This window comes from Equus przewalskii, chromosome 32, assembly GCF_037783145.1.
Source record: "Equus przewalskii isolate Varuska chromosome 32, EquPr2, whole genome shotgun sequence".
NCBI classification, from domain to species: Eukaryota; Metazoa; Chordata; class Mammalia; order Perissodactyla; family Equidae; genus Equus; species Equus przewalskii.
The window spans coordinates 13892927-13912178 of NC_091862.1; the positions used below are offsets into that span (position 1 = coordinate 13892927).

General features: G+C 37.5%; 1 pseudogene; it reads left to right on the forward strand.

The window, feature by feature from the left end:
- Nucleotides 1–1575: 1575 nt before the first annotated feature.
- On the forward strand, nt 1576–4292 carry LOC103557128 (lipid droplet-associated hydrolase pseudogene; annotated as a pseudogene).
- The last annotated feature ends 14960 nt before the right edge of the window (nt 4293–19252 follow it).

Here is a 19252-nt window from a genome sequence, read left to right on the forward strand (position 1 = left end):
TGGCCCATGCTAAGGCAGAGGTGTTGTCTTTGTGAATGTCCTTGCAGTTGGATGGGTACAGGTCTGAAAAATATAGCTTGTACCTTGCTACATTTAGACCTTGTTATGCCAGTGACCTGAGTGTTTCCAGAGGAGCAAATCCATAGAACCTCAGGGGACGGAGCATAGCCGTCCGAGAAAGAACAACATGGAAGAGACTGGAAACGGATGAACAAAATTCTGCGAAATTTTTTTCGTGGCTATTATTTATTCCAGCCAAAAGATTCTTTTTAGGTCTATCTGTTTGCAGAGAGAAGAAATATGAATGTGATCTTTAAGGAAGGAAAACGCTCTCTAATACGATCACCCAGTGTGCATGAGACTGCTTTACCCTCCCTTCTTGCCCATATGGAAAATCTGTGAGAAATATGAAACGTAGGCTACAAAAAATTCCCTGAAGTGGAAAAATCCTAGGAGGCACTAAATGAAAGATATTTCACAAAAGTAAAATGTGGTTGTTTGGGATCTCTCATTCCAAGCCAGTTCAGACTAATTGTATTTGGTTGGGAAGAAGCCAGATTGTCAGGTATCAGGGAGGTATATTGACGAGTGGATAAAGACTGAAGCCAGCATCATTTCTGGCACCCTATCCCTAGGAAACCAGGCAGTAAATCATTTCCCAGTAGCAGCTGTACAGAGACCAGAGGGAGCACACCTGAATGAAGTCTGTAGACAGTCCAGAAAACTTCATTTCAACAAATAATTTTATCTCCTCACCAGTATAATGTGGGAGCTTCTGTAATAAGCCAAGTTGAGTCGTAGAGATTCAACCTTTTCCTCTTTCATAAGCTACTACCCTCGGGAAAGTACTGAGGAGCTTCTTGTGCCCTATTACAGAGAAGAAAAGGTCTGAGGGCTTCAGGAATATTATATGAATGTGATTGACACTGATTCAGAAGAGATTTCATAAAAACTGAAGGACAGATTCTGCTTATCTGGGTGCCAGGGGAACTCTCCCAGGGTCCTCTGAGGGAGGTGGCCTCAACTTGTCTCCCTCAGTCATAGTCCCTGCACCTGCTCTGTGCATACCTCGTGCTCCTTTCTGACTCTTAGTATTTCTTTTTTTTTTTTTTTTTTTTTTTTGCTGAGAAAGGTTCACCCTGAGCTAACAGCTAGCATCCGTTGCCAATCTTCTTCTTTTTTTGGCCAGGGGTAGGCAGATTCACCCTGAGCTAACATCCGTTGCCAGTCCTCATCTTTTTCTTTTTTTTTTGCTTGAGGAAAATTAGCCCTGAGCTAAAGTCTGTGCCAGTCTTCCTCTACTTCTTATGTGGGATGCCTCCACAGCATGGCTGATGTGTGGAGCAGGTCTGAGCCCTGGATCCTAACCCAGGCCCCTGAGCACACAGAACTTTAACCACTTGGCCACAGGGCTGGCCCCAACCAATCCTCCTCTTTTTGTATGTGAGCTGCCATGACAGCATGGCCACTGACAGACCAGTGGTGTAAGTTCACACCCAGGAGCCAAACTCGGACTGCCAAATGGAGTGCACTGAACTTAACCACTAGGCCCCCAGAGCTGGCCCTGACTACAAAATGGAACAGGAAAGCCATACTTTGCCCCTTCCTTTTGACTTCTGGGAAGTTGGGAGTGTTTACTGGGACAGCTGCTGTGGCAGAAATCCCCTATTGTCTGGTACATGCACCCCGTGTGTGCCTCTGGCCACAGGCCTTTCCATGGTATCACTCCCCCTTAGTCTGACAACCTGTGATGGATACCTTTGCCTCATCTTCGTACAGATAATTCGATCCCTTCTGCTCTTTGCAACAATTGAGTGAATGTCTGAGTCACCCAACGGCAGGATCGCCACTCCACTTTTCTGCCGGTTTCGATATGCTCTCTATGTTTCTGCATACTTATTACTTAAACCATGGCCTGCGAAAATCAAGTCCTTGATGATCAGAAAGGGCCTTCAAACGATGAACTTACAGACTGAATTTTCATTACTGAACGTATTGGAACCATTCTGCCTTGTTAACTCTGCCTACCTTGGGAGCCAAGAAATGATGGATGTGGTGAAGAGAGACAATGAAACCATAAAGGAACATTTATCGAAGCTTACATTTTCCTATGGTACTATAGATGCCTGGTGTCCAAAAGAGTATTATGAAGACGTGAAGAAAGATTTTCCAGAAGGAGATATCCGACTCTGTGAGAAAAAAATACCTCATGCTTTTGTCTTAGGTTTTCACCAGGAAATGGCTGACATGGTAGCTGACTGACTAAAGGCTGATCTGTCCAAAATATAAATACTGACACAAGGAAACAAGCACAGGCAGCTGGTATATAGAGGCAGTAGGTGTAATAGTATACTTAGTAGGTAAATGTTTAATTATAATGTTTGATATTAGGAGAGAAAAAACTGAGAACCTCTTGGCTTAAAAACACTCAGTTCCCAGATCCCCACGCCACAGGCTGAAGTGAACATGGGTGATGAACTATTCCGTAGATTTAACAACACGTTATCTGAGACTCAGGGAACACAGTGATTGAAACAAGGGCTCTTATGTTTGCAGGAGATGCCCAGGGCACCGTTCAGTTTACTCTGGTAGGTAGGATCCCTCTAGAAAAAAGCGAGTCCAAGTTTAGTTGATTTTGAGTTACATTGTAGAATAGGCTCCCCTGGAGGAAACCGTGAAACACCTGCTAGAAAATGTAAAGGAGATCAGGGAATGTTAGTGCAGTCAGATCTACGAAGTGTATGAGCTCAAGAGAAGGATACACTCGTGTTCCAGTAGCAGGAAAGGATGAACAGTGGATCTTGGCAGTGGCCCCGGGTCTCCCTTAAGGACAGAAGGTGAAGCTCAGCCCAGGCTAACTTTGCACAGGTCTGGGCTGACATCACCAGAATCAGACTGGATACCAGGACAGCCCACAGACCCACCTGCTACTACCTTGCAGAATGTCACAAACCACCAAGTCAGCCTTTTTTCTGGCCATCAGTGGCACAGACCCAAGCAGAGCCACCATCAGGGAAGGGACTGTTTGTCTCCATCTCTGAGAAGCTTCCTTGAGGAGTGTGACTTCCTGATCTACCTGCATTACCCAGAGAATAAAGTTTGCCAGACATTCCTCTTGTCAACTAACTACATCAGAGTTGTTGAAGGATTCAGACTACGCCTCTCAACAGCAGATATCCAGCAAGCTCTGTCTGAGCCTTAGCCTGCTGGGTTGTAAGCTCCCTGCAGGCTCCTCTTCTCCAGAGCCCGGATGGGGAGGCGCTGGGCTGTCCCAAATCAAGTCCATACCTGCCACATGCAGTTGCCTCTTCTGTGATTTTTTTCAATAAAACTCCATTGAAGAGCAGCAATGAGCCAAGTACCATGCTAGGCACTGAGGAGAGCGTTCCTAGCTACATTATGACTCTTCTTCTGAAAATCTTATAGTAATTCTTGAAAGGGCATTTTTAAATTGCTGAATGGAGAATTACCGTAAATGAGTTCTCCATCTCTGCATTAGCTTTGTTAGTTGGAAAGAAATTATTTTAATAATGGACAAAAACAAGCCATTAATTATGTGAATTCATCTTCTCTGGATGCCTTGAAGTCTAGTAAGAGGAAGCATGTTCTCTGGCCTAGAGCGCACTAACAGCATTGCTGCCCTCCCTAAATTGACTCAATCCTGGGACCTTAGGAGCAATAAATCCTCCTGATTGTAGTGATGGTCGATGATGGATCAGACACATTCGGTTTCTCCTAAAGGAAATCCCTCATAGCATTATCATTCCTTCAGGACAATGGGATATTGTCCTTCCTCTCAAAACCTAAACCGCCTGACGGAAGATTCAACTCTGATATGCCGCCAACCCAGTGGTGAGTGTTGAATGAGTTACAATCCTTTGGCATGGCTTCTGCAGCAGAGCAAGTGACTTCTCAGAAGGGAAAAGCCAAGAGACAGGGAAGGAGTGCTCTTGGCCCTGAGAGGAGCCAGTAGACGCATAGGCCATTGGCACAGGGCTGCACACAAAGTCCTTATTGGCATCTGCATGGGGTGGCCTTCCAGAATTCTGACGTTAGAAGCTAGGACTCATGGCTCTGAAGTGCCTTGCGTGCAGGAGATACTTGGTAGTACTACCTAGACACACTAGCCAGTCCCGTACTGAGTATATCATGCTACTGGAATACAGAATAACATCCCCAGCTTTTCTTATAGTGTTATTTTACAGCATCACTCTGTGTTTCTAAAGTCCACATGTATAAAATCGAATCTTATTTTATAGGTTTTTTCAGAGCTTAAAAAGTAAAATGTTAAAGTAAAAAGATACTGGTTCTTATTGCCTGTTTATCATCTAAGCACCAAATGAATTTTCGAAATAAATGTTTTCCCAGCACTGTGAAAAAAAATAGAAAAAATTTACAAAGTAGCAAAGTGGTATATTTAAATATACACATATCGATAATTTTAAATTAAGCCATTTATATTAGCTCCAAAAAAGTGGAATACTTAGGTATAAATTTAACAAATATGTACAAGATCTTTTTGCCAAAAACTACAAAACACTGATGAAAGAAATTAAAGAAGTCCAAGGTAAATAGACTTATTATGTCCATGTATTGGAATACTTACATAGTAAAAATATCAATTCTTCTCAGATTTTCTATAGATTTATCACAATACTGATCAAAACACAAGCAAGGGGTTTTTTAAGTATAGTCAAGCTGATGTTAAACTTTACATGCAAAGGCAAAGAAACTGGAATAACTAAAACAAAACTGTCGAAAAAGAAGAAAGTTGGAGTAATCACACAATACAAATTTAAGACTTAGTATGCTATAGTACGGTATGCCATAAAGCTATAGTAATCAAGAAAGTCTGCTTTTGGGCAACAGACAATAGACATAGAGATTTTGAAACAGAATAGGGAGTCCAGAAATAGACACACATGATTATTATCAAATATTATTTAACAAAGTTAAAATGACAATTACATAGAGAAAATACAGTCATTTCAACAAGTTACCTTGACCCATAACTCACACTTTAGGGTGAAGTTCATTAAAACGGTTCATAGTCACAAAGGTAAATCTTAAGATCTTAAAACTATAAAAATTCAATTAGCTAGCATAGGCAAAATAATCTTCTTACCTTGGTTTAGGCAAAGAGTTCTTAGATATGACATCAAAAGCGTTATCAATAAAAATGAATAAATAAATTAGAGTTTATCAGAATTCAAACTTTTGCTCTGTGAAAGCCACTGTGTCCGTTAAACGATAGCACCCCATTCCCTCCCAGCCCCTGGCAATCCCCACTGTACTTTCTGTTGCTTTAAGTAGGACTACTCCAGACACCTCATATAAGTGGAATCATACAGTCTTTGTCTGCTTGTGATTGGCTTCTTTCACATTATGTTTATCCATTCATCCATCAGTAGACATTTGGGGTGCTTCCACCTTTTGGCTAATGTGAATAATGATTCTATGTACGTGGCTGTACAGGTATCTTTGAGACCCAACTTTCCATTATTTTGGATATATACCCAGAAAAAGAATTTCTGGATCATCGAGTAACTCTATTTTTAATTTTTTTTAGGAACTGCCATACTAGTCTCTATAATGGCTGTACCACTTTACATTCCAAGCAACAGTGCACAAGGGTTCCAATTTTTCTACATTGTCGCCAACTCGTTATTTTCTGGTTTTCTGATTTCATTTTTTTTATAGCAGCTATCTTAATAGATGTGATGAATTACTTTCTAACAGGATTACTCCAGCTGCTCTGGGGGCGAGGAGGCTAGGAAAGAAGTAATGTGTTCACATCATAATCCATTTACCCCCACATACACATAGAGATGAAAGAAAATAACAGATAGCCTTTCTACATAAAGTTTGCGATGATTTATTTCATTTTATTCTGTTTCATTGAGTTCATTTTAAAAGAATTAGAAATGATTTATTGACTCACAAAAAGTCTCCACCTGGTACTGTAAAATGAGTGTTTAGCCTTTGAGCGTGGTTCAGCAAGGTGTTGAAGAGCATCAACTCTGGAGGCAGATTACCAGTATTGACTTTGGGCTTCTCTACTGATCCACAATGAAGATATATGTCCGTCATCAAGTTGGTTAAGTTTGCTGTGCCTCAGTTTGCTCATCTGTAAAGCAGTAATAATAATAGTACTTGCCCAATAGAGATTTTTTAAGGGTTAATTAAAGGAAATCACTTAGGACATTGTTTGGCATATAATAAGAACATAATGTTGCTTTATTAACAAATTATTTTCTTATTATTAATGAACATTATCCTTTGCCTTTGGAGAAGCATTCAGAAACTTATATGCTGGTAGAGGAAATACAATGACTATAAATATGAGAACTATAATGGATGTATGAAGATAAAAATTAAGGTACTGGTGTTGTTGACGTTCATTGCTATCTAAAAAATTGGACTGGGCCTCACATAGAGCAAAAATAAAACCATGTCTAAGAGTCATTATTGCCAGTAGACACCAGCTGATTACTCTTGGTGTGGATATAATTATCAATTTAGGACAGCAAATAAATCAGTCTAACAAATGTAGCTCTGACAATTAGATGTCAGAGTTTTAATTCTATTAATTAAACATTTATTACATGTCCACATTAAAACTAATTTTTAATCTTAAAAATACAAATCGTTAGTAATGATCTGAAATCTTATTATTAAGATTTAAGACAAGTCAGCAATGGAGAGTGTGCATATGTGTACGTATACATGTATAGCATATATATATATGTATATATTTTAAGCAATCTTTGCATGTATATACACATACACACGTTTTTTTAAACCATCTTTGCAGTTGCCATAATTCAAACGTGGATATGCAACAGTGCTTCTTTTCTTTGAAAGACTGATGAAAATCTACTATTTTTTCCTAATTTAAAAAAAAATCAGTACTTAATAGAATTTTCTGATATATAATTAACTGGTACACTTTAGGTACAAAATGCTTTATCTTGTTACACTTTTGTACTCAAGAAAGAGTTTCTACATTTAGAAGTTTTCCAGAAGAATGTGGAAATCGGAGCATGCACGTGCCAAACTTAACCACTAGGCCACAGGGCTGGCCCCAGAAGAATCTTAATGAATAGGCAATTCTATTGAGATTCTCTGTCCTACAGTTTGACACAGACACCTACTCTTTCTCCCTTGATTTAATAAAAAAATAATTTTAATTTGCTTTCACTACAATAATTACTGAATTTCTATTTGTTTAAAGTCTTGCATACTATAATAACTATTTTCTGTTTCTTATTTACCAAAGCTGATGAGGATTATTTTAGGCTGGTTACTTTTGAAAACTGCAGATGAGAAGGAGGCTCTGAGGAGTGGAATTTGCTTGCCCTTTGATGAGAGACATTTGCATTTGTGAAGGAAGTCTCCATCTGTGGGGTGTCTCCCTCTCTGCACCAGGAGGAAGGGGGGATGGCCTTATCTCTGGAAACTCTTAATGGGGAAGGCAAGGACTTAAGTTGTTTACTGTCTGGTAACCTCATGTAACTGACCCCCCACCCCCCAACATCCTCCTTTGTCTTTAGCTGAAGATAATATTTAAGGTGGTGACTTCTGCCATTTACTTAATCCAGTTTGATTCTTATCTAAAAGTTATAGGACCACCTAATAACCAGACCCCCCCTGCACTGATAATATTTTAACAACTTTTTTTACATGTTCTTTCCTTTGTCTCGTAAAGAGAGAACTCACATACCTATGCCTTAAATTTATCCCTGCCCTCAACCCATGTTTGCAGTGGCTCCTCCTGCCCATGGGCCCTGTCCCCACGCAGCAGCCTGACTGCCCATGGGTCATGTCCCTATGCCAGCAGCAGCAGCAGCAGTAGCTCTGTCTACCCATGGGTCCTCTCCCCACGCAGCAGCTCTGACTGCCCATGGGTCCTGTCCCCATGTAGCAGCAGCAGCAGCAGCCTGACTGCCCATGGGTCCTGTCCCCATGCCAGCAGCAGCAGCAGCAGCTCTAACTGCCCATGAGTCCTCTCCCCATGTAGCAGCAGCAGCAGCAGCAGCAGCCCTGACTGCCCATGGGTCCTGTACCCATGCCAGCAGCAGCAGCAGCAGCAGCACCTCTGACTGCCCATGGGTCCTGTCCCCATGCTATTCCGTACTATTCTCTAAATAAAAGAGCACTACTGCCAGATCTTGAGAATCCAAGAAATCTTTCTTTCGACTCCTTGGCTCACCGACCCCACATCAGAAGCTATAGCAATTTTTAACAACAATAAACATTGTTTAATTTTATAACATCCTATACTATAATATTTCAGCCACTATGCTATCTATTTGGAGTAAGGGAGGAGTTAGTAAATAGCATTGGGAGAAAAAAGCAACAAGAGACTTGATGGTGTTTTGATATATTAACTTGGCTAATCAAATGCTAACCTAGGTATTGCTGTGAAGGTATTTTATAGATTAAAGTCCATAATCAATTGACTTTAAGTAAAGGAGATTATCCAAGATACCCAGTTCTAGATAATTTGAGTGGGCCTGAACCAACTAATTGAAAGGCTTTAAGAGAAGGGCTGATTCTTCCTGGATGAAGATGAAATTCCACCTGTGGACAACATCTTCCGCCTGTGTCCAAAAGAGTTCTATCTGCTCCTCCTGATGACATGCTTTACGTATCTCAGACTTGCCTAGCCTGCCCTCCCAATCTCATTAGCCAATTCCTTACAATAAATCTCTTAATATATATCTCCTACTGGTTCTGCCTCTCTGGTTGAACCCTGATGGATACAGGGTTGTTACTTGCTTTGCCAGTTATTAAAGTATATTTTAAAGTTACAATTATCAAAATGATGCGTTAGCTGTACAAGAATCAACAGATGGATCAACGGAGGGTAGTAAGTGATACATAAATGCAAGAAGTGATAAGTGGAATTCTCAATCAGTGGAACGTGTAAGGCGATACAACAACATTTCCATTTTTATCTGTCGGAAACCTTTAAAAAGTTATAAAATAGAGCGATCTTATAAAAGGAAAAGAAAAATGGCGATCGAAAAAAGTTCTCAATTTTGTTAATTTTATTATTAAAAAATTTCGTAGTGAAAAGTTTCCTTCACAGAAAGTTATACAAAACCCATTGGGAATTATAGATGAATTTCAGCTATTTTTTGAAGCCACTTCGTCAACCTTCTAAACCTACTGCCTCCCAGGAGCTGAGGAGATGCCAGTGCAACTGTCTTCATCAAGGACAGTTGGACAGACAATGAAAAGTAACTATAGGTTAATAAAGCCCTTATTTACATCTGCACTCTTTCTAGATATTTACTTTCTGCCAAAAATTTTTTATCTTGATGAAAAATATTGAGATATTCATTTGGCTTATTTCTTTTACATTATTCTGTTTATGGCATTTAAAATGAATACTCACCTTGTATTGAGCTCAAATCTCTGAATCCTTTTGGTCAATAAACATACCTTCCTTTCCCATTGGTTCATAAAACCCAACCATTTTTCTTTCCTTGATGGTAATTGTATAAACAGCGATTGCTTATAGGAGAAAAAAACATACCTAGCTGAAAAGTGTTAATAAGATTAATATTACACACTAACAAATTAGTTGCCTGACTTGCTAAGTGCTGCCCAAACACTAGCAATTAAACAATACTAAAGGAAATAACGTGTAGTCCACCTTTATATGAAGACTGCTCCTAATTATTATGTGATTTGTTTTAATTTTAAGAATAGATAATTTAGACAGTTATTTAAATTCACAGAAACTGACAATTCAAAATCAGCAACATGATAATGTAAGTTTAATTTTTAAATATTGTTTCCAGTAAATATTTAAAATTTAAGTCAAAAAGAATGTGCAGGGCTGGCCTGGTTGCGTAATGGTTCAGTCCACGTGCTCCACTTTGGGGGCCCAGGGTTTGTAGGTTCGGATCCCTGGCATGGACCTAACACTCCTTGTCAGCCCACACTGTGGCAGCATCCTATATAAAACAGAAGACGATTGGCACAGCTGTCAGTTCAGGGACAATTTTGCTCACAAAAAAGCAAAAACAAAAAATGTGCATATATACTTAAAGCTTCATAAAATAGTTTAACGTTTATAGTACTAATAGTAAATCTCATAAATATTAATGCTGATAATATTTAAAATATAATTTCTTAGCAGAAATTTCCTGTAAATATTAGTATGTACAATCTGAAGGGAAGCAGATCTGTGTGACAAGCATGTCTTTATATTCAGTGCCTTAAAATTTTGCCTGTTTAGGAATCTACCTTTTGTTGTGAATTGTTTTGATCAATATTAAAATGGCTTGATTTAATAAATTAGACTTAGCTGCTTAATAATTTTTTAAAACTCTCCTTTGACCTTACTAAACTCAATCACTCGAACCATTGTTGTCAAGGTTACCAATGACCTATTTTCTGTTGTTAAATAACAAGTAAATAAAATAAATCAGCAGTATTTGACCTTGCTGATGGTTTCTTTTCTACTTTTTTTAATTACAGAATTATTACATCAAAATTGAAAAGCATTCAAATAATGTAGAAGTGTCTGAACTATTAATGAGAGGCAATGCCTCTTTCCTCCCACTCTGCAGAGAGAACTACGGTGAACAATGCGACGCATGAACACAGTCCATAACCCAGCAGATGCGTGTTCATGCTCATGCAAATGCACCATGTCATAGAAATGTTTAGAATATTTAAAATAGGTTAATAAACACATCGCCATTCTTAAAAAGAATAAACAAACAAGAAATTATCATGATGGAAAAGATAATCTGGTGATGATCCCTGAAAGATGACTCAATGTTTAACTCTTTCATTTTTGGTTCATTGTTGCCTTAATCAGCTACTCCAACACTTGGAAGCTCAGTAGAGCTCCTGACAAATGGTAATTAAAGGTTGAGGCAGGGGGCCAGCCTGGTGGTACAGCGGTTAAGTTCACACATTCTGCTTCTAAGGGTTCGCTGGCATGGATCCCTGGTGGGACCTATGCACTGCTTGTCAAGCCATGCTGAGCCAGGCGTCCACATATAAAGTAGAGGAAGATGGGCATGGATGTTAGCTCAGGGCCAGTCTTCCCCAGCAAAAGGAGGAGGAGTGCCAGCTGATGTTAGTTCAGGGCTAATCTTCCTCAAAAAGAAAATTTAGAAAAGAATAAAAAATAAATAAAAATTTTTTAAAAAGTTGAGGCAGGAATCTGCTTGTAGCGTAGAAAGAAGCCACCCAAGTCCTATGGGTGTTCTGCTACTTTGGACCTGTGCAGTATAGGAGAGTACATCCTGCCACTAGAGCTAAAAATGAGGCATCAATAAATGTTTGAAGAAAGCAGCAGCATAAAATTTTTTTAAAATTTCATGGAAGGATTTACATGAAAAAATTATTAAACAGAAACTGATATTAAGATACAGGTATTTAATATTCTCAGAAATATACATGGAGAAGGATATGAGAGAATCACATGGGCAAATAAATCACACAGGACAAATGAAAGGAAAATAAGACAGAGAAATTGAGAGAGAAGGAAAGATTTATACAAACTGTCAGCATATATTTGGTAAAGATTCCTGCAGGAGAAAACAAAAGAAACAGACAAAATAACAGAGAAAATAAGAAAACAGTATTTTGATGAGGTGCAAACAAATATTTTTATAGCCTGTGCTTTCTGTGTCTTGTCTAAAAGAAGTCTTGGCCTAACCCAACATCACAAAGATTTTCTTCTATGCTTCTTTCCAGAAATTTTGTGCTTTTAGTTCTTATATTTGAGTCTTGGATTCATTTACATTGTTGTTTATGGTGTGAGATTAGGGATTATGTTTTCTTTTTTTGCCTAGAGATATCCATTGTTCCAGCACCATTTGTTGAAAAGGCTGTCCTTTTCCCATTGAGTTAACTTGGCATATATGTCAAAAATTAATTGGCCATATATTTGTGGATCTATTTCTGGACTTTATTCTCTTTCATTCTTCTGTATGTCTATTTTTCATGCCAATACCAGATTGTCTTGATTACAATAGGAAATCATTTTATTTTCATGCTTGTAATTAATTATTTCTCCACATTTTTCCATATACTCATTGGCTCTTTGTATTTCTTTTTCTGTGTGTTTTTCAAAATTTTCATCCATTTTATTTTGGATTGTTAATGGTTTTCTTCTCAATACATAAAAAACATTCTTTATCTTTTTTTCTATATTTCCTAAGTTTTGCAATTGCATTTTATTCTGTTTCTGGTTTTCTGTTACTCATTTTGAAGATTTAAAAATACTATTTATATTTTCCTTTAGGATTTGTTTCATCATTGATGTGCATAGATGGTTCTTCCCAGCCGCTAACCTGTTTACTGTGCATCTACATTTTTCTAGTGTTTTAAGTCTTTCATTTTTTGCTTTATGTTTCACTCTCTATTTTTAAATTTTTAGTCAATTTTGTTTGCAGTCAGTCCTGTTCATCAAAGTTGTTTCCTAAGGTTTTTTTCCATATTGCACTATAAAGGAAGCTTTTTTCTCTTTGATCTCAGTGCTATAGGGCTGTAATCACATAGGTGGCAACAGCTGTTTCCCACTGCAGAGTAAAAACCCACTAGAGAAGGATGTCAGCACATAGACGGGAAATAGCTCTGATCGTCATAGTCCTGTAAACCTGCATGCAAATTATACCTTGTAATTATACACATATAGGTCTAGGAGTGTCTCTATAAAAACTTATTTATCTTCCTTTCTAAACTGCAATGTCCCAAAAATCAAGAAACAATCTATTTTATTCTCCAGACAGTCCTGGAATAGAAAAGGTATACACAAATATTTGTTGAATGGAAAACGAAAATGTCTGCAATTTGGATATATGAATCAATATCTTCCTTCTTATTGTTTAAATTGCTTTTGTCACTTTCAACTAAAGCATGCTTGTGGTATGCTCTTCCTCTACTTCTTCAGGATAATAATTTTTTTCTTTTATTTTGCAATTGTTTGGTATGAATACAATGATTTTATTTTGTTTTGTTTAAGCTTACCATTCCTTGGATGAAAAGACCTCTACCTAAACAAGGAATGGTTCAGGAGCCAGAGTGTGTGTACTGTCCTGCTCTATACTCTTTGAACCGCAGAGAGATGAGTTATTTTCTGGCATCTTGTAGGTCTATCTACTGTGGTTGTACTGGGATAAAATAAATCCACTTCTATATCTAATGCATGGCTCTCCATCTGAACCATTGAAGTTCATGAAAAACAGTAATTTCCATAGATGTTGCTATCAAGGCTCTTCTTTGCTAGCACCTCTACAGCAAGTGCTTTTTATTTATGCACTACATTTTCTAGAATACAAAGCTATATGCTGTCACTCATTTCTTCCTTGCCCTGTTTCCTGTCTTTTTTTGTTTTCTGGTAATTTTATCTATAAATTGATGTTAAAAGAGGCTTACTGAGAGGAGGAAGACACATTAAAAGCATGTTCATTAGGTAGAGGGACAGTCAGAACACCCACCAGTGTTCTCAGTGCCAAGGCTTGATGAACAGAGTAAGCTAAGGTGGATCCATGTCAGGCAATTCTGGTTACTGAATTTCAGTCGAGACAGAAGACCTCTCATTGTCAGAAATCATTTCTGCCCTGCATCTTGTCCGTTGCACATAATATAAAATAATCTAGGCTTACCACCAAGGACAAGAAGAAACAACTCCATGTGGACAATTTCCAGACATCCATTGTCTAATGAGTAGGATATCATGTGAGAAGTAAGAGACTTGAGGCAAGAAGTAAAAATAGAAACAATTTTCCCAAAGGAGAAAGCATCCACAGTGGAAAGTAGAGGGATAAAAAAGTTCCACTGCTGTGTGATGTCATCTGTGAGAGCCATGGGAGGCTGCTCGCCATTCTCTGAAGAATACGCACAATGTTTTTTATAGTGTTGGTACTTCCACTTACAATTCCTTTTAATTTTCTAGAACTTGAACTTTCAATGTATTATTTTCTATTCTATCCTTGTTTTTAATTTAAAAATATTAATATGAGGGCTTTGAAGGAAATGTGATTTATAAATCTTATAAATCTTCATATAATTCTCGGTCTAGGATACCACAAGACATTGCTTTAGATGATTACATACTTCCCATCACTGAGTGCTCCAAAGAACAAAGGCCGTGGAATGAAATTCCTGTACTGAATAGTGTATTAAGCAACACAACAATAATTAAGCTCCCTATGTTCAAATCAGTAAGTTGTCAGTATGTACGTTAAATATAATTATCACACACAATTCTTAATATAAGACTTATAACTGTATCATTATTTTGTCTTTTGAATTCCCCCAATAAGAAATTATGGAATTTATTGGCTCCTAAAAGGTAAGAGCTTATATAACAGGATCGTTTTTATTCTAATATGTACATTTTAAAGACAAACAAGAAGAAATAGTTTTATTTCAGTTATTATTGTTGCTATTATTATACTTTAAAAGATTTTAAAGCTTTATTCAGAGGTTCTTCATTTTCTGATGGATAGACAAAATCTGATGCAATACGCTTTTCTCACTAGAAAGTATCTTTTTTATTTTTTTAAAAATATTGACTTTTAAGTGCAAAGATCCCGTAATTTCACCCCTTTCTTTCATGAAAGACATATGGAAAAATACAGTTTATACTCTTCACTTCCACTCTCATTCAACATTAATAACCTCCATGGCATTGTATTATTATCATTTGTTTACACATTAGACAAGTTAAGTAACATATCTAATGCAATCCTGTATTCCCACATTGTAACCATTCAAGGAATGTTGGTTTTTGAGAGTGGTAATTATTGTCATTCAACCTGCATTCCATTAGTATATGATTTTACTCCACCCCAATGCAGAACGAGTTCTTGTAATGATCTCAAATACTTTACAATTAATAGAATCCTCTAAATCTTCCTCCTTTCTGGGTTTTCTACAGCATTTGATAAGTAATAACCCTAAAATTCAGCATTTAAAATGAGTAGCATGGAGGGAAAGTTTTGTCCATCTCTTTTTGAAAGTAGCCCTGTAATAATAATACTTTATTCTCCAGAATTAAATGAGGTTGCTCACATTTTCATATCCTCTGCCCCCTGTGTCCTGTGGCTTCTTTTTTCCCCTTCATGTCCACTATATGGCTCTTGCCCATGACTTTCACTCTGATGTGTGAATTCCTAGGGTTTTCCTATTTGGTCAGTCTTTTTCAGGATCTCGTGCTGTACCACGGCTTTGAATGCTGCTGACACAAACACTTCCGTCTCCTTCTGGCCAATCTCATTGGATGAATTCAAAGTTCACTTTATATCGATTCTTAGATCTAAATCTCTAGCCATAACTTCTCCTTTATACATTCTAAATATGTTTTTCCAACTGTAATTTGTTTCACTCTGAAATGGTTTACAGTCATTTCAATGTTAAGCCAAAGTAATGGTATTTCTCCCACATGTATGAATTCATAATGAATTTCATTTTGTGGCTGTGAGAAAGTTAATTAAACTTTTCTCTTGGTTTCCTCATCTCCAGTTGTTTAATTTGAGGAAACATAAGTATCCTCACAGTCTGGCCATTTTTAAAGGTCCATTCCCATATTTCTTCCTCAGATTCATGTGTCTCCAGTCTTCCACTTCTTGTTTCAGGCCAATTCCTGGGATAAGGAGAAGGGTAGGGAAGAGTTAAGAACAGATATAGAGGAGAAACTGATAATAGCTACATTTTTCCCTTGGCTAACACTTTCAGTTTACTTTACCATTACTGTTATTATTATTCCTCATTTGAAATAGGAATATATAGCACAACTAAAGCAAAGTCCTGATTTGAAGTTCAAAGACTTCGTCTTGAATAGAGTGTTCCGAAAACAGCTTCATGCATAACATGCTCCATACTGTTAAACACATATTTTTTTTACAGCTTATATGGATAAGGACTAATGAAATAGAATAAGTAAGAAATGGAGATGTTGACAGTCTGTTTTCAAAGAATTCGCAGGAATGGGTGCTAAGGAAATACTTACTACAGTTTTCCCAGAAGAAATGACTGCTAAAGAGTCAAAGAAACTTTAAGAAGCAAAATGACTTTCTCTTTCATAAGTTGAACTGAAAACTCACTGACAGATTTATTTATTTTAAAACATTTGTTAGATAACTACTCTGTTTCGGGAAGATAGAGCATCTGTAACTAGCAGACAAGTGCAAACTTTAGGGAAAAACTTATTAAATGTTTAATTAATAGCTAGTATTGAGAACTGCTGTACAGAATGCTAGGTTTTCCCTCTGCATGCTTTATATTTTGGGTCATAAAGAGACATCATGGGCCAGAAAGAGTAGTAGAATAGAAACTAGGAATTTCCTCTTTGTTGTTATTGTTAGTGCCTTCAGTGGATTCTGACTCCCAGTAACCCTGTGTACAGCAGGGTCGTTGACCATGCCCAGTCATTTTGTGCCATCCTCTTACCCTCCAGTACTACATCAGACAATGTTCCGCTGCTATTCATAGGGTTTTCTGGCCAATTGTTTTGGAAGTGGGTGGCCAGATCCTTCTTCCTAATCTGTCTTAGTCTGGAAGCTCAGCTGAAACCTTTCCGCCATGGGTGGCCCAGTTGGTATTTGAAATACCTGTTGCATAGCTTTCAGCATCACAGTAATGTACAGCCACCACAGTAAGACAACAACAGATGGGTGGTGTGGTTCCCTGACTGGGAAATGAACCTGCGCAATGAAAGCACCATATCTTAACCACTAGACCAAATTTCCTCAGGGTAGCTGATACGTGCAAAGGATTAAACATCACACGTTTGACTAGCGGGAAGCTGACTATCAACCCATGTTCAGTTTATGATGTGAAAAAGGAGGATTTCAATAGCAATCCTGAGACCATTAGGGTGCACTAACAGGAATTTACTTTGGCAAACAGAAAAATGACTAAAAATAAAAGTTTGTGTTCTCCGTCTAAACTAAGGGGAAATAAAATGTGGAATAATATATTGAGAAAAGAAAAGCGTAATTATATAATTAAAAAGATAAGCTACTACCAAGGGCTTAAAACTCTATTAAAACTGGCTTATAGAAAATTGGTTCAATGATGTTGAGGAAATATACAAGAAATCCACTCAGAATGTCAATAAAATTTGACCAGTGAAGAGATAACAGAAAACAAGACAGAGAATAAAAGTCCAACATAAATACATCTGAGTTTCTTTAAGAAGAGAACAGAAGTAATGGCTTAGAAATAATAACCGAAGAAATGAGAGTGGAATGTTTTCCTGAGATGAAGAAAAACCAGGAACTACATAATGAAAGAACTCACTATACACCTAGAAATCAAGAATACCCAAAACCCTTAATGCAGATTGCAGCTGACAGCGATTGCTTCAAACATTCAGCCCCAAATTCCAGCAGCACACAGCAGTAAGAAGGTTTTTCTATTCCTCTGCAGAACCACTGATGCAGCTCTGTGATCTTAACTGGAGTCACTCGCATATCTGGGAGTCAGTTGGGTGGTGGTTGATCTAGGCAGTGCTTGCCAGGGTGGCTCTGCTTTAAGCTAGAGGCCTGGCCATCGCAGGTCTGATCCACACCTGTTTTTTTTTTTTATTGAGGTCACATGGGTTTATAATATGTAAATTTCAAATTGTATCATTATATTTTGGCTTCTTTGTACACTGCATCGTGTTCACTGCCAAAAGTCTAGTTTCCATCAGTCACCATACATATGTGCCCCTTTACTCTTTTCCCTCTAACCCAATCCCTTCCCCTCTGGTAACTACCAACCTGTTCTCTGTATCTATGGGTTTGTTTGTTTGTTTTAATCTTCCACATATGAGTAAAATCATATGGTGTTTGTTTTTCTCCATCTGACTTATTTCACTTAGCATAACACCCTCGAGTTCTATCCATGTTGTTGCAAACGGCACAATTTTGTCTTTTTTTAATGGCTGAATGGTAATATGTACCCCTATGCAATATTCATAATAGCCAAGACTTGGAAGCAACCTAAGTGTCCATTAACGGATGAATGGATAAAGAAGATGTGGTGTATACATATGTATATATGTGTATACAATAGAAAATTGCTCCACATCTTTGTCGAGACCCAGGCTGAAGCACAGCAGCTCCTGGGATTGCTCTTCTTATGGCAACAGTGAAGACACCAAGGGCAAGCCCACACATGCAAGCACACAAAAAGCCCTGCTTGCATCGCACCTCTTAACATTCCACTCACCAGAGTAAATCACAGGGCTGAGCTACTTCAGGGAAACTGTGTCAGCAAATCAGGTCTATCGAGTGAAGCCAAAAAGAACAGCCATTTGTCACAGGAGCTCTACGTTTAAAAAAAAATTCAGTCAGTAGCAACTCAAAGAGAACGCCTATGCTTTTCTTTGCTGTGATGAAAGACACATTCTTGGATTTATGCATTCATTTAATAACTCTATCAAGTTAATTTGTATGTATTTCCTTTATAATCCTACTGCTAAATTAAATGCAATCTATAAAATATTTGCAAAAGATGTAGTTTGAATTTTGTCCTCACTGAACAAAGGAAAATCTTTAGTTCTGTGGTCCTTTTTATTCTAACAACATTTTATTTGTCCTTTTTCTAGTGATTCATTTATTTCTAAATATAAAAGTATGCAGTTTTAGTTTGGTGAGATTCAGAGTTATATCACCTCTATGATTCATCACTCATCTCTAGAAGAAGATAGGCAATTTTGGTTAAATCACTCCCAAAGTAAGAAGCCTAAAGGCTTCTTTTCTGGCTTTCACAAAATCTACAGAGAGCTGACCTGCTAATGAAACAGCATTTATGTAACAATCTCTGGGTCTCTTATGAGTGTTTCCAATAAATCAAATTCAATGGCTTTACAAAATGAAAAGTACTATTGGAAAAAGTTTGTTAAGAATTCCAAATGTGATATTGTGTGTGTTGTATACATGTGTGTGTGTGTGTGTTCCGTTTGCTTACAATAATTATTGGGACTGGGTAGACAATTTTACATATTTTAAAACGTAAGAACTTAAGTATGGGTCAGAAGAGGAAAATAGACACTTTTGTGGTCTGTTTGTGGAAGTTTCAACAGGTGCAGCCATTCTGGAGAGGAACCTGACAGTGTTTAGTAAAGTTAATGATGAATTATCTTTATTTGAATATAGAGTTACAAAATTTAAAAAGGCATACAGGGGAGGGATGCTTGGATTTTATTGATCAGAAATAAAATGACTGATATTAAATAAGTAAAATTATTACATTCTAAAATAAAGATATTATTCTCAACAACTCT